The following is a 12,046-nucleotide window of genomic DNA, read 5'->3' on the forward strand; positions in this document are numbered from 1 at the left end:
GGAGCCTGCTTCCTCCTCTCTCTCTGCCTGCCTCTCTGCCTACTTGTGATCTCTGTCAGAGAAATAAAGAAAAAATCTTTTAAAAAAAAAAAAAGGGAAAACTCTTATTTTTTTCTTTACTCTCACCATACTTCTGACATCAGATGTGGTTTTTTTTCCCACACTGAGCAATTCTCTAACACCAGGTGAGTGTCTTACAAATTGATTAAATTCTGATGTTGTCTACCTGGAGATAGCATCAGATCCTACAGTTTAAGTACTTGGGTTTCCCAAGACTGACTCTGCCCAACACCGTGGACACCAGACCTAAGTAGTGGGTCTTCAGGTTACACAAAACTTTGTCTGACTTGACTACAAGTCAGAGGTTTCCACAACTCATTGCTTGGGCTTGCTAATTAGCTAGAACAGTTCATAGAACTCAAGAAAACAGTTTACTTATTAGATCACCAGTTTACTGTAAAAGGATACAACTCAGGAACAGCCAGAGGAAGAGAAGCACAGGACAAGGTATGGGGAGGGTGTGTGAAGCTTACATTCCCAGTCCAAGTGTGCCACTCTCCCCAGCACCTTCATGTGTTCACCAACCCAGCAGCTCTCCAAACTCATACTTCAGGAATTTTTCTGGAGGCTTCATCACTTACACATGACAGATCATTACCCCCACATCAAGCTCCTTCCTCCCCCAGAGAATTGGGTAGGGCTCAAAGTTTCAAGCTGCTTTTTTTTTTTTCTTCTTTCTTTCTTTTTTTTTTTTAAAGGCAGAGGGGCACAGAGAGAGGGAAAGAGAAAATCTTTTTTTTAAGATTTTATTTATTTATTTAACAGATCACAAGTAGGCAGAGAGGCAGGCAGAGAGAGAGAGAGAGGAGGAAGCAGGTTCCCTGCTAAGCAGAGAGCCCGAGGCAGGGCTCCATCCCAGGACCCTGGGATCATGACCTGAGCTGAAGGCAGAGGCTTAACCCACTGAACCACCTAGGCGCCCTGGAAAGAGAGAATCTTAAATAGACTCCATACCCAGTGCAGAGTCTGGCTTGGGGCTCTATCGCATAACCCTGAGATCACGACCTGAGCTGAAATTATGAGTTGGACGCTTAACTTGACTGAGCCACTTAGGCACCCCACAAATTTCCAAGCTTGGATTTTTCTTTCTGGTAACCAACTTCCATCCTAAATCTCACCAAGAGCAGTCTAATTAGAACAAAAGATGCTTCTATCACCCAGGAAATATGTCAGGAACCAGGATCAAATACAAATAATAAAACAAAACATGCTCCTAACACTGTTATTATTTAGGAAATTACAAAAGTTTTAGGAGCTCTGGTCAGGAGTCAGGTTGAAGACCAAAATACATATTTCCTTTCCTTTTCTTTTGTTTTTTAATGTATTCAACACAGAGAGAGAATGTGTGTGCACAGCAGGGGGAGTGGCAGGCAAAGGGAGAGGGAAAAGCAGGCTCCCCACTGAGCAGGGAGCCCTATGTGGGTTCGATCCCAGGATCCTGGGACCATGACCTGAAACAAAGGCAGTTGCTTAACTGACTGAGCCACACAGGTGCCCCCAAAATACATATTTCTTATTATATCACAGTATCATAGGTTAACTGGGGAAAGAGGGCAAGGAAGTGTATTTCTAGCAAAGATAACAACAGGTGGGAAGATCTTCTTTGGTAGAAGCATAACAAATAAGAGACTCCAAGAAAGTGGGTGAGTGTGGGACAGTGAGAACTGGAAATGTGAGCTAAAGCATGAGATTGGAGAGACAAGAGGGGAGCTGAGACATATAGGGCTTTATTTTATTTATTTATTTATTTATTTAAGATTTTATTTATTTATTTGACAGACAGAGATCACAAGTAGGCAGAGAGTCAGTGAGAGAGAGATGGGGAAGCAGGCTCCCCGCTGAGCAGAGAGCCCGACGCGGGCCTCGATCCCAGGACCCTGAGATCATGACCTGAGCCGAAGGCAGCGGCTTAACCCACTGAGCCACCCAGGCGCCCCCATATAGGGCTTTAGAAACCATTGTGAGGTGTTTCACCTTCCTTCTGAGAGCAGTGAGATGCCAGTGAACTATTTTCAGCAAGGTAGAGGAAAGTGTGTGAGGTAACCGTCAAGATCTGAGGTTCTACTATATTTGCAAGCTATCAAGTTAGCCTGTCACAGTTTTGTGGATGGTGGCACAGGATACTAGATTCCTAGGTCAGAGATAAAAGACAATTTATTATTCCAAGCAATAGCAGTATTGCTCAGTACAATTTTTGTACTGGAGCCCCAGTTCCCAGAGAATGATACAAAGAAGGCCAAGTATGCCTGTATACAACATAGGCTGCATGACAGAAGACAGGCTTTGGAAAGCCAAGAGCATGAAACTGTCTTTTATAATGGGCATACAACCTGCCTGACATTGTTCCCAGAGGGAGAAATATTCTTTATTGTTTTGGCTAGGAAACAAACGTGCTCTTTACTCTGGAGGTAGACACTGTCTCTAGCTCCCAAGTCTGTTCATGATACAGACATCCTGGAGTAGATGCTCCAGAAGAAAAGCTGATATACAAAAATCTGAGAGACATGGAGAATTGCTTCTCAGAGTTGACATAATTCGATTTAAAGTTTGAAAAGGAGGGCACCTGGTTGGCTCAGTCAGAAGAGCACATGACTTGATCTCAGGGCCATGAGTTTGAGTTTGAGTTCGAGCCCTGCTTTGGGTATGGAAATTACAAAAAAAACGTAAAGAAAACAAAAGACCCCTTCCTTGGGCACCTGGCTGGGTCATTTGGAGGAGCAGGCAAATCTTGATCTAAAGGTCATGAGTTTGAGCCCCATGTAAGGTGTAGAGATTACTTAAATAAATAAAACATTAAAAAAAAAAAAAAAAAGGATTTGAAAGGGAACCAGGCCACTGCTTGGGAAATGGATTGGAGAAGGGCAATGATGAGTGTAGGTTAAGCTCTGTCCAGCTGAAAGAAGATCTTCGGCCAGCCAAGGAGATAGTAGAGGTGAAGAACAGCGGAGGGGTTTGAAAGGTATGTGGGAGATAACTTATCAGCCTTATGACAGGTTGGCGTGAAGGAAGGTGTCAGAGGTAACCCTTGTTTTGTGCTCCTGGACCGGTTTGTGGGCAGTGGTACCATCACCAAGGTAGGAAACTGGAAGAGGCCTAGTTTTAGGGAGCAGGCAAGACTAGCTTGGACATGTTGAATTCAAGGTGCTTCTGAGACATTCAGTTCAAGATGTGAGTCAACTAGATGTCGGGTAGGCAGATGTGTAGCTCAGATCTGGCCTCCTCATAGAAGTGTTAAGAAAAAATGAATAAGGCAATCTGAGAATATCAGAGTTAGGGGGCACCTTGGTGACTCAGTCAGTTAAGCACCAGCCTTTGGCTCAGGTCAAGATCCCAGGGTCCTGGGATCAAGCCCCGCATGGGGCTCCCTGCTCGGTGGGGATTCTGCTTCTCCCTCTCCCTCTGCCTGCTGCTCTTCATACTTGTACTATCAAATAAATAAATAAAATCTTAAGAAAAGAATATCAGACCTAGAAGGGCCTTTCAAAGCAGGTTAGTTAGTCCAATTCCTTATTTCAACATTTTATAGTTAAGGATCACGTTCTCCTCCCCTCCCTCAACCTTTACCCCGCTATCTTTTTGGTGCTTAGAAGTAGGGTGTTTCTTTTTTTTTTTTTTAATTAAAATATTTTATTTTTATTTATTTGACAGAGAGAGATCACAAGTAGGCAGAGAGGCAGGCAGAGAAAGGAAGGGAAGCAGGCTCCCCGCTGAGCAAAGAGCCCGATCAGGGCTCGATCCCAAGACCCTGAGATCATGACCTGAGCCGAAGGCAGAGGCTTTAACCCACTGAGCCACTCAGGCACCCCAGTAGGGTGTTTCTGTATGTGTGTATATATCACATGGGTGTAAGTTATGCAGGGTAAGATCTCGGGTTCCTTTAGGGAAGCCTAGCTTGTCACTGAGTACCAAGTTGATGACTCGCTCTGTTAGTAATCTTGATGAAAGGAGTTTTGGTCTCATTTTCTTTTTGATCTGTCACAGAGTTGCTGAGTGCTATTCAGTAGGCAAAATACATGGTGGTTATCTGTCAGGAAATGGCCAAAAGATCTTCCAGTCAGGACACAGGCTGTATTCATAGCCTTTTCCTCTTCATAGCACCTCTGATTGCTAAACTGACTCCCATCAATAGGAAGTTCATGCCTGGGGACACCTGGGTGGCTCAGTCATCGAGGGTCTGCATTCAGCTCAGGTCATGATCCTGCGGTCCTGGGATTGAGCCCCACATCAGGCTCCCTGCTCTTTGGGAAGCCTGCTTCTTCCTCTCCCACTCCCCCTGCTTGTGTTCCCTCTCTATCAGATAAATGGATAAAATCTAAAAAAGAAAAAGAAAAAAAAAAGTTCATCCCGAGTCAACTTTTCTTAGCATTTGTAAGAAATGCCTAAATTATTTCTCACTGCTCCTCAGACAGCGCACCCCGATTCCCCCTTTTCTTCCTTGGCCACTTCTGCACCCCCCCACCCCCCGTACTTCTACTGCCTACTTCTTTACTTACGGGTTTACTTTAGTCAGGTCAGTTTATTAAGTTTTACCTAGTTCTAGACTTGGGCAAAACACAAAGAACCTCTTTTGTGGGTTACATGGGAGAAGATAACTTACAAGATACAGAAAGGTGGAATGTCAGTGCTTAAGGCAGCAGGAGACAGCCTTGTGGCATGGGTGAGCCACTTAACATTCTAAGTTTCCATTTCCTCAGACTCTGAGGGTTAGTTCTAAGATTAAATGGGGTGATCTATGTAAAGGGTTTAGTAGAAGGCCTGGAACATATTAACATATTGGAGAAATGATAAGGGTTTTTGGGTTTTGTTTCTTTTTTTTATTTGTCTCTTTTTTAATTAATGAGAGAAATCACATTTAAGTCCATTTTTTGATGGGGGGTGGGTGGGTAAAGGTGTGCAACCTGTCAGACTCACCTGGCAAGTTATTTAAACAAATAATAATAAGACTTATTTAGATTGAATTTTATGTATTTTGATACTGAGCAGCACCAAGAAGAAAACTGAAAAAGTTGTGGTCTCTGTTTAGATAGGCCTGATAATATTTAAAATAAAGGTGATAAAATTTAAGATTCAAAAATTATAAATAATATGAATATATACATAATTACCAATTAAAGCAGACCCCCAACACCCCAAACACCCAAAGTAAGCGCACTATACTTGTTATTTTTTTCCTAATTAAAAAATAAAGGGGGGCGCCTGGGTAGCTCAGTCAGTTAAGCATCTGCCTTCGGCTCAGGTCTGATCTCAGGGTCCTGGGATTCAGCCCCTTGTCGGGCTTCCTGCTCAGCGAGGAGTCTGCTTTTCTCTCTCCCTTTGCTCCTCCCCACCATTCGTGCTCACCTTCTCTCTCTCAAATAAATAAATAAATAAAATCTTTTAAAAAATGAAGGGGAAAATTGCTTTTCAAAATAAATTTCCAGTCGATTCCTCGTTAATATAGTGGTGAGTATCCCCACCTGTCAAAATAAATTTCCAGATTCCCCCATTTAAGACTGGCTTGGTTTCATGAGCACGCTATGAAGGCACACACACAAGTTGTTTTTTTCCACAGCGTCAGCTTTATTCAATCATAAAGCAAAGTTAAATCACAATTACAAAGCTGTTCAGGATTCCAAATTCAAAGATAGTTCACCATGGGATTAAGCATGGCTGCTTTTTTTTTTTTTTTAGATTTTAATTTAATTTATTTATTTGACAGACAGAGATCACAAGTAGGCAGAGAGGCAGGCAGAGAGAGAGAGGAGGAAGCAGGCTTCCTGCTTGAGCAGAGAGCCGGATGCAGGCTGGATCCCAGGACCCTGAGATCATGACCTGAGCCAAAGGCAGACAGGCTTTAACCCACTGAGCCACTTAGGTGCCCCTAAGCTTGGCTTCTTATACAGCACATAGACAGGACAGAATACAAGCCCCACAACACACAAGATATCCAGAAGGGTGCAGAAAGTTAACCAACCAAACGCAAAGTCAGTCCATGGGTGTGCAGTAGAGATAAGGCTTCCATCTGGTCTGGGTCAGCGCTGGGCACTTACTGCTTCTGATGTTCAAACAGTGAAAGATCTCTGTTGTGTTTGGAGATCAACCCGGCAGACCTTTTGGGGGCAGTTGCCTTTTTCAAGTGGTCAGACATAGGGGTGTCAGGTCTGAAGAGTCTGACAGTCTCCGACCAAAATTCTTCCTTGTTAAAGGTATTTAATCAGTTTTGGGTCTCTGCAGACCTCCTCTGGTTCTAGTTGTTATCAGTTCTGGGGTATCAGCTGAGATTGGTCTGAGCAGTATTTTCTAGCTGCAGTACCTTAACTGCTTGAGTCATTGCTTGCCACAGGCTCCTGCTTGATATGAGAGACTCCATTTTGCTCTCTACACCTGGATACACTGTTTTGAAAACCCAAATCTTAAAAAAAAAAAAAAAAAGAAGGAAGGAAGGAAGGAAAAATAAAGGAAGGAAGAAGGAAGGAAGGAAGAAGGAAGGAAGGAAGAAAGAAAGAAGGAAAGAAAGAAAGAAAAGAAATCTATCTATCTATCTATCTCACCCGAGGGCGGGGAGTGTAATCCATGAGATGTCGGACTAATTGGCGCCCCCTAGCGCACCCTTATCTTAAAGTAGTCCGGAAGTGTTAGCGGCAGAAAGACAAGCTTCTCATTGGCTGTCGGTCCGTAATAGGCTAATTAGGAAGTAGAAAGCTTAGTTTTCTTTAAGAAAAAAAGACTCTTAAGAGTATTCAGAGTGTTTTAAAAGGTGGTATATAAAAAATTACTTTGAAAATATGTTTATGTGATATTTCTAAAATGGAAGAACGTGGGGAAAATGTCGCCATCAAAGAGAAGTGTGCGGCTGCCATAGACCTAGCCAAGGCCAGTGTCGTGAACCTAAGACTATACTTTCAGGGATCATTTCTATAGTATGTTACTAGAGAAGTTTCTCTGAACTTGTAGTGTACCCGAAACCACGAGGAGGAGGCGTAGTATTCCTTCCTGAGCGTGAAGTTGATTTTGGGTGTTGTATGTGCAACAGCCCTTGATCTTTGATGATCGTTCTTCCTCTGTTTGGCAGAGGTTAGAGGGAAGGAATGCCGTCTGAGTGGTTTTGGTAGGCTTCCTATAGAAGTAGGGTTTTATTTGTACGGACAAATGGCTATTTGGGGGCAGTCCTTTGGGTCTTCTTTCTAATCTTTTTTTTCTTGTTAGGTTATTTTCTGTTTATATAGGTTTTAGTTCTTAAGAATAAGAAAAGAACTTACTTGTAATATTTGGGTGGGGAGCTGGGGATCGTTTTGTTTAAGTAAGAGTGGTGGGCTGCCTATTGAAAGGAGAGTGGAGGCACTTGAGTGGTTTAGTAGGTTGGGTGTTTTCAGCTCAAGTTTTGATTCCAGTTCTGGGATTGAGTACCTTGTGGGGCTCCTTGCTTAGGTGGGAGCCTGCTTCTTCTTTCTCTGCCTGCCATTCCCTCTGCTTGTTGGGGGTATGCTCTGTCAAGTACTTAAAAACTTTAAAAAAAAGTGGTTGGGGTGGGGAATGGCTTTGATTAAAAAAAGTGGTTGGGGGAGGGAATGGCTTGGGGGAATGGCTTTGATCTGCTTTGTGGTTTAAGGTTACTAACAGCTCTGTGACAGATTGAGGTGGCAAGTGTAGGGCCTGGTTGGGCACCTACTCTAGACAGTTGGGGAAGATTGTGATGGTGATGAAGAAAGAGAAGCTGACTAGATTTGAAAGAAATTTAATATTGGCAGGATTTGGGGGATTGGTTCCGTATGAGTGAGGGATAATTGTCAGGTTTCATGGCTTGAGCAAATGGTTCCTTATGTTAAGATGGGGAGAATGGAGGAGTAACTGAATTACATAGGGCAATGTGGTGGGAAGTGATGGTAGAATTAAGTTTAGGGCACATTTAGGAGAAATTTCTGACGTTAATAGACAGAACTCCCAAAGCAGACTGAGAAGGGAGAGCCAAACAGGTACGATGGAAACCAGATGAATATGCTTGATCAAAGGCAAGGAAGGAAAGTGGGATAGAGAAATGTGTTGAAAGCATATGAGAGATTAAGATACAGCTAGAAAGGTATCCATGGCATTTAGTGGTGACTTTACTGGTCTTGTGGTTGATATAGAAACTGGTTTGGGATGGGCTGATCAATGAAGGGATGTGAGGGCTTGCCGCTGGGTGGAGAGAGCTCCCAGAAGATCAAGCTGTGATGGAAAGTATAGAGGCGGATATGCATTGGAGGGGGGAGGAGATGTAGGATGTGGGTTGTAGATAGGGACATGGGAGAATTAAAGATGGGGGAACATGAGGCACTTGGGTGGCTCAGTCCATTGAGCATCTGCCTTAGGCTCAGGTCGTGATCCTAGGGTCCTGGGATAGAGCCCTGCGTTGGACTCCCTGCTTAGTGGGGAGTCTGATTCTCCCTCCCCACCCCCCATGCACTCGCTCTCCTCTCTCAAATAAATAAATATTAAAAAAAAGAAAATAAAGGTGGGAGAACAAGTCTGAGAGCAGATGGAAGGACTGGATAGAGCAGGAGAAACTGAGATTTAGGAGAGAGTGGTTTCCAGGGTCAGGACTTTTGAGTTGGCCAGAGTTGACGGGGAGTACAAAGGTAGGCAGTTCGTCTGTGTAATGAGACCATAGTGAGGGTTTTTCAAATGATAGCTTCTAGTTCTGTGCCCCGTGTGAGGCAAAATCTTTGCTGAGGGAGGCTGGTGAGGAAGGGTAGGAGAGATGAGAAGAAAGGAATGAGGGGTGCTGGGCTGACTGGGTCAATAGAGCATGCAAACTTCGATCTCAGGGTTGTGAATTCGAGCCCACATTGGTTGTAGAGATTACTTAAACCTAAAAGAAATAGAAAGAAAAGAATTAAAAGAAAGAAGGAAAGAAAGAAGGTGGGGGAGGAAAAGAAAAAGAAAAAAAAGTCGTATCTCCTGAGAGTGCTGACAGTGTGCCTCCTTTCCTTCCCTGCTGTTGAAGCTTTGAGATTGCTTCCTGGTCTCAGAAGGACCTTCCCAGATCATAGTTAATTTCTCTTTCTTCCACTTTAGCTATGTACTGTGTATTTCCTCCTTGATTTTCTCCTTTGGGATCTACAGTGGCCAAGCTTTCACTTTCGTTCTTGGTCATCTTTAAAGGTTGGGGGCTGTAAGGGAAGTGTATGCTCTAGAGTTGACACCTTGGTCTGCTATTTACTAGCTGTGAGTTCTGGTGAAATTTTTTTTTTTTTTAAAGATTTTATTTTATTTATTTGAGAGAGAGAGACAGTGAGAGAGAGAATGAGCGAGGAGAAGGTCAGAGAGCGAAGCAGACTCCCCATGGAGCTGGGAGCCTGATATGGGACTCGATCCCGGGACTCCAGGATCACGCCCTGAGCCGGAGGCAGTCGTCCAACCAACTGCGCCACCCAGGCGTCCCTCTTTTTTTTCTTTTTTTAAGATTTTATTTATTTTTTTGACACAGAGAGAGATCACAAGTAGGCAGAGAGGCAGGCAGAGAGAGGGGGAAGCAGGCTCCCTGCTGAGCAGAGAGCCCGATGCGGGACTCGATCCCAGGACCCTGAGATCATGACCTGAGCCTAAGGCAGATGTTTAACCCACTGAGCCACCCAGGCGCCCCCTGGAGAAATTTCTTAAGTCTGTTCCTCTAACGTAGGTAGCATGTAGTAATAATAGCATCAACACATGGGATTGTTGTTAAGTGTCCAAGTAAATAAAGCAAGTATAGTGGTTGACTGCTTCTTTCCCTCATTCTGAAAAAGTCCTTCCCTTGAATGAGAAATCCCTGTCTCTTCCATAGTCTTCCCTATTAGCAACTCGATCCACCAGGGTTTTTTCCCAGGCACAAACCAACTTATCACCTTTGAAACCTCTCCCTCACCCGCCCTCACCAAGTCCATCAGTGTATCCTATTGACTCGTCTTCCAGAACAGCCCAAGTTTCTCCTCTTTCTTGCTACATACACCCAAATGCAAGCCACCATGATTTATCCCAAAGACACCTGAGGCAGTGGCCTCAAAACTGGTCCTCACAGCTTTAAACCTATTGGTGGCTTCCCTTCACACTTAAAATCCAGACTCCCCTGACCTCAACCTTGCCTAGAAAACCCTCAGATATCTGGCCTCTGCCTGCACCTCACCTCTCCCTCATACCCTGATACTCATACCCTGAACAGCTCTCTAGCTGTTTTCAAGTTGCTGGAATATACCACTTTGTTCCCTTCTTTGAATCTTTGCACTGTTTTCTCTGTGTAAATGTAACCTCCAAAGAGGGCCTTCTTTGACCACCCAAATCTAAAGTAGACACCAATCTCTCTCAGTTACAGCATTTAAAATCCTTGGCATGCCTCATGATCTAACATTGTCTTGGGTATTTGTTGCTGTCGTCTCTCTCCCTCACTAGAATGTAAACTCAGAGTGAGAGTAGGAACCTTTACTCACCTCCATACCTCTGTATGCTCAGTACCTGGAATAGTATTTTAGAACATAATAAAGCGGGATAAAGGTGAAGGTGACTTACCAGCTCTGCTATTTAACAGCTGTGTGACTTTTGGCAAGTTACGTAATCTGTGTCTTAGTTTCTCCATCCATAAAACTAGGACGACTAGGGACACCTGGGTGGCTCAGTTGGTTAAGCAGCTGCCTTCGGCTCAGGTCATGATCCCAGCGTCCTGGGATCGAGTCCCACATCGGGCTCCTTGCTCCGCAGGGAGCCTGCTTCTCCCTCTGACCCTGCCTTCCACTCTGTCTGCCTGTGCTCGCTCTCATTCTCTCTCTCCGACAAATAAATAAATAAAATCTTAAAAAAAAAAAAAAAAAAACTAGGACGACTAACAACTGCGTTTATCTAATATGTAAGGCACTTAGAATGATGCCTGGTACCTGTAAAGCCCTCACTACATAGTAGCTAATAGTGTTAAGAGTTGGCACTAAAGTTATAGCAGGCACATAAGGGGTGCAGGAATACCTGGCTCTGGGGTTCCCAAAGGCAGAGAAACAAGTGGTGGTAGAATAAGAAAGGAATTTATTTCAGTGAAGTCACCATTGGGAAGACAGCAAACTAGTGTCTAAGACTAGTGTCTATGATCTCCGAAATGCCCCAAATACTTCCAGGCTTATATAAAGAAAATGGAGGGCAAAGGTGGGTGGTGGGTACATCCAGACAGCCAGTGAAGGTTAAAAGGATCGCTGCCCTGGAGTCAATCCCGGGTGGGTCTTGTTGGCTCAGGGCAATCATGGTTGCTTGAGGGAGTAGTTTTGGTTCCCAACAAGTTATGTTTTTTTCTGCAGGGTCTTTTTGCCTGAGTTAAGTCATGGGCACCTGGGTTGGCTCAGGCAGTAGAGCCAGTGACTCTTCATCTCTGGGCTGTAAGTTTGAGCCCTTCATTAGATGGGGAGATTACTTAAAAGTAAAATCTTAGGGGCGCCTGGGTGGCTCAGTGGGTTGAAGCCTCTGTCTTCAGCTCAGGTCATGATCCTGGGGTCCTGGGATCGAGCCCCGCATCGGGCTCTCTGCTCAGCAGGGAGCCTGCTTCCAGCTCTCTCTCTCTCTCTCTCTCTGCCTGCCTCTCTGCCTACTTGTGATCTTTGTCTGTCAAATAAATAAATAAATAAATAAAATAAAAAAAAGTAAAATCTTAAAAAAAAGAAAAGTTTGAGGTAAAATGGAGGCAGGCAAAGTCCTCTTTCAAATTAATAATGTCAGCTCCACCAAACTAATTTTATTTTAGAAACTCAAAAGGTGAGGTAACTGGCTGGTTCAGTCATTAGAGCAACTCTTAATCTCAGGGTTGCCAGTTTAAAGCCCCATGTTGGGCACTGAACTTACTCAAAAAATACATACTTACATACATACTCAAAAAGTGTGAACAGGGGGCACCTGGGTGGCTCAGTGGACTAAAGCCTCTGCCTTCGGCTCAGGTCATGATCTCAGGGTCCTGCGATGGAGCCCCACATCGGGCTCTCGGCTCAGCAGGGACCCTGCTTTCTCCTCTCTCTCTGCCTGC

At 44.1% G+C, this 12,046-nt stretch overlaps 1 protein-coding gene and 1 non-coding gene across 4 annotated transcripts in view; both read left to right on the top strand.

Moving 5' to 3' along the window:
- Nucleotides 1-12,046, top strand: part of TEX14 (testis expressed 14, intercellular bridge forming factor) — a 95,733-nt gene that overhangs the window by 9,713 nt on the left and 73,974 nt on the right. The window lies entirely within an intron of this gene.
- On the top strand, nucleotides 6,930-7,143 carry LOC122907951. The gene has a single exon (XR_006384805.1). It is a non-coding gene; the product is annotated as a small nucleolar RNA U3 (small nucleolar RNA).

Source organism: Neovison vison, chromosome 5 (assembly GCF_020171115.1).
Source record: "Neovison vison isolate M4711 chromosome 5, ASM_NN_V1, whole genome shotgun sequence".
NCBI classification, from domain to species: domain Eukaryota; kingdom Metazoa; phylum Chordata; class Mammalia; order Carnivora; family Mustelidae; genus Neogale; species Neogale vison.